This window comes from Aptenodytes forsteri, unplaced genomic scaffold (genome assembly GCF_000699145.1).
Source record: "Aptenodytes forsteri isolate BGI_AS27 unplaced genomic scaffold, ASM69914v1 Scaffold159, whole genome shotgun sequence".
Taxonomy (NCBI): domain Eukaryota; kingdom Metazoa; phylum Chordata; class Aves; order Sphenisciformes; family Spheniscidae; genus Aptenodytes; species Aptenodytes forsteri.
This window is the reverse complement of record NW_008794747.1, coordinates 3,124,582-3,128,258: the sequence shown is the minus strand read 5'-3', so window position 1 is coordinate 3,128,258 and position 3,677 is coordinate 3,124,582. Positions and strand designations below refer to the sequence as shown.

At 36.6% G+C, this 3,677-nt stretch overlaps 1 protein-coding gene across 1 annotated transcript in view; it reads left to right on the top strand.

Moving 5' to 3' along the window:
- The first annotated feature begins 568 nt into the window (after nucleotides 1–568).
- PTPN1 (protein tyrosine phosphatase, non-receptor type 1) overlaps nucleotides 569–3,677 on the top strand; it is a 32,405-nt gene continuing 29,296 nt past the window's right edge. Inside the window, exon 1 of the mRNA XM_009274069.2 lies at nucleotides 569–628. The gene's annotated coding sequence lies outside the window, so the exon portion shown is untranslated. The remainder of the gene's footprint in view (nucleotides 629–3,677) is intronic.

Sequence of the window (3,677 nt, the reverse complement as noted above, 5' to 3'; positions counted from 1 at the left end):
CCTATGTTTTAATTTTGAAATCTGACCATTAGTTCATTCAAGCATGTTCAACATTGGCTTGCCACTACTTCTGCCATGTAAATTCAATGATATTTTGACTGTTGGTGGGACAGTCAGCATTTTGAAAGTCTCACCAATGTAATGTATTCAGAAGATTATGTAGCAGAAACTTGGGCTGTGTGGCCAAGATATAGTATTAAATGTACAGTTTGGCTAAAAAAATACCTTTGATTTCTAATGCATTTCTTCCATCATCTGAACAAAAATGGCTCCAAAATACCAACCTCCAGGTCACTATTTCTAAAACACAGAGAGCTCACAAAAAACCTTCATGGCAGTTCTGGTGTGTTGTGTTGAGAAGTGTGTTCAAGCCTATCTGTTTCATGCTTTTGCTGCTGAATAGATAGAGGAACTACGTGAACGCTTTTGTGCATTGATTACTGAAACTAGAGTTCAGAGCTCTTTAAACAAGGAGTACATGTTCATAAGCAAGCAGCTATGAACTGGACCTTTTCTTTTCCTTTCAAGACAGGCTCTTCTGAATGCTCCAGATAGAGAGGAGATTGCCTTTACCTTATCAAATAAGAATATATGCCTTTATAAATGAAACATTACAGAAAAAATAGTGGTAAGTCTCTAAAGTCTGAATAATCTGTTGCTGTTCATTTGATATGGTAACAGTATTGTGCTGTGAAGGCTAATTTAGTAGGTTTCTGAGAGGGAAATAACCTTTGGAACTCTTATAATATGCAAACTAATTAGGGGTTACAGTGAACACAGCTGTTTCTGCCAAGCTGACTAAGCTAGGAATTCAAATATCTATTTTTAGCCAGCTTATGTCTCTAGTTCTCAATGGTACCCATGTTATTATTTTTAAAAATTATATTAATGTGTATTTATCACACTGACAAACTAGATATAATAAACATTTTTAGTGCAACCAGTCCATTACTTTTTAAATGGAACAAACTGTGAATGTACAGACACAACAGAACACTTCAGGTGGCATCTGGGCTGTGTTACTCTGAAATCACGTCTATGACTTGTATGAATTCAAACTGAAAGCTTCCTCAGAGGAAGCTGAGGGGCATGAGCCCTGGAATGAAGTAATTGTTGTTTTCTGTAAGTTGTTTACATATAGTCTGTCTATCATACATATTCCCCCTTTTCTTGCCCTCCAAGTTGCCTTTCTCCATTATACAACAATTTCTTGCATACTGTTGTTTGCATTCAAAATGCTTTTCTGTTGATCCTTGAGATGATCATTGTACAGATCCTGTAGAATTTATAGTAATTTTTATCCTGAAATCTAAAAGTCATTGCAGTTAACTGTACTTCTGCAGACTATGAAGTAACTGCACTAATAAAAATTGGGAAAACAATGCTGGTGGAGGTTACTTTGTGTAAAGCGTTTACAGTTCTATGAGGTATTGTCAAGATTAACTTCAAAATTGCATTCTGAACTAGTTTCTTTTTTCTAATAAGCTTTATTTGGAACTTTCTGCAAAGATTACTGGATGAGCAAAAGCATTCCTCAAAATCTGTGCGTACTGAATAGACATACTTCATGCATAAATTTGTTGCTTTTTTAAAAAAAAAAAGTCTAATTTTAACATAACATATGGCAAGCTGGTGTCTAAAACTGCTTTAACTGACTGTACTTTCCAAAGGCATGTATAACTAGTTTAATTTGAGATAAGAATTAAGTCTTAGAAAAGCTATTTTAATTCCTATTTGCTTCTGTTAACACCAATAGCTTGCTTACCCTATCCTCTGAATTACAGTAGATAAGATCTGAGTTTAGTCTTAATCAGTGCTGGGTGTAGAAAATGATGCTTGCAAATTAATCCTGTTTTATAAAATCCTGTTTTCACTTCTGTTTTTCATGATGGTAAGAGACTTTCAGACCATCTCATATCAAGAAGATAAAAACTAGGCAAACTCCAGAAGTTCTGATTCCTAAGTAATAATCCTTTTGTTGCTGGTTTTGTGTCATCATGGAAAATAGGCCATTGACAATTAATGTAGAAGTGCTTTTGTATTTAGAAAGACTTTCTCACCAGGCACGTAAAGGAAATACATGATTTCTAGGCCTGGCTCCCATGGCTCTGAATGATGTCCGCTTCCAATGGCAATTCTTTTTTTCTATAGCACTAATGATGGGGAAGGGGAGCTAGTCTAAAACTTTCTTCCCTTGCCTCTAGGGACCAGAGAAGACAAAAGCATTCCTACAAGAGCCTAAAAAGAGAAATAGCCTCCCTTCTGAAAGGAGAAATATATAGTTGTTCCAACACAGCTGTCAACTCAAGAGCATTACAGCGAAGTGGTTGGATTCCTAAAATGGTAGTGAGAAACATTGACTCCTAAGTTAGAAACCTAACGAGTTTGAGCATTGTGGATGAAAACTAATCTGCTTGGAGAACACAAGCAGCATCCATAATAGCAACCAAGAGGTGTCTTCTGACTGTCTTCAATGGGTGACTTCCCTAACTGGTGCATTTGCACCCCTCTTGAGAGAGGACACAACTGGCTATTTGGAAGAGATAGGGTAGATCAAAATCACTAGTCTAGCACAAAGGCCTGTCTCTCTGTCATTGAAACCCTTTAATGTTTTAGCAGTCCAAATTGACGTAAATGTTTATTTTGGAATGTAATGCCAGGAACAACAACAAACCTGACATTAGGGCATCCAAAGGACAATAGCAGTGATGTGAAAAAACGTATGATATTTTCCTTCGTAAGACCTAGAAGGATATTTTTGTAGCTTTAAGTCTCTAATGAACTTGCAGAGGATTATGTGTGTGTGTGTGTGTATTCTTACACACAGCTTTTCCCTTTGCATGCAAATTCTAATGCCGTGTTAACAGCATGACAAAAATGAATTGGTGGTAAATCTCAGAGTGTACGAAGTCTCCTGCTTTCCCTGTTACTCATTGCATTGACTGTGGTTTCTAGGAGGTATTGTAAGGTGCCAAGGCAAGTTGTTGAATTTGTAGAGCTTGATAATTAAATATGAGAACAACTCTGGAGCTCTTGAAAAACTCAGATTTTCTGTTTTCAGGCACATCTAGTGCTGTAAGACCTCTCTGACATCGGTGAATCTTTTGCTTTTGATCAAATTGTCTCTATGTAGCCATCTCATTCCACCTAGTTTTTAATATTCATGTTGAGCACGCACCAAAACTTCTAAGGTCATCGGTTTCCTGTTTTCAAGTAGTATTTGTAAATGGTCTTTGGTCTTCATTACTAGTAACTGGATGACCACCACTTTAATGTAGATACCGCACCATGAGAGAGATATATGGTTTTTTTCTATTTGAACCTCATAATCCGTCTACAACAGAAAGTAGTGCTGCAGAGCAAACTGAAAACTGTAAAAAGCATGTTCCTATTTGCTGAATCCAGGGTTAAAAATCCTTGTGATCTTACTCAGGGAATCACATGCCTTCCAGGGAATTGTTCTGGTGCTAAATGTATGGGTGTAAAATCAAACTCTCTGAAAAACAGAAGGTCTGTATTTCTTCTTTTTACCACTAGGAGACTGTTTAAGAAAACAACTTTTCTTTCTCTGACTTGGTTAGGATTGCCTTGAGGATTAGAACTATAAAATACCCCAAAGCTTGGCAAATAGGTGAGATTTTTTTTTTTTTTTTTTTTTTTTACCCCTACGGGAAGGG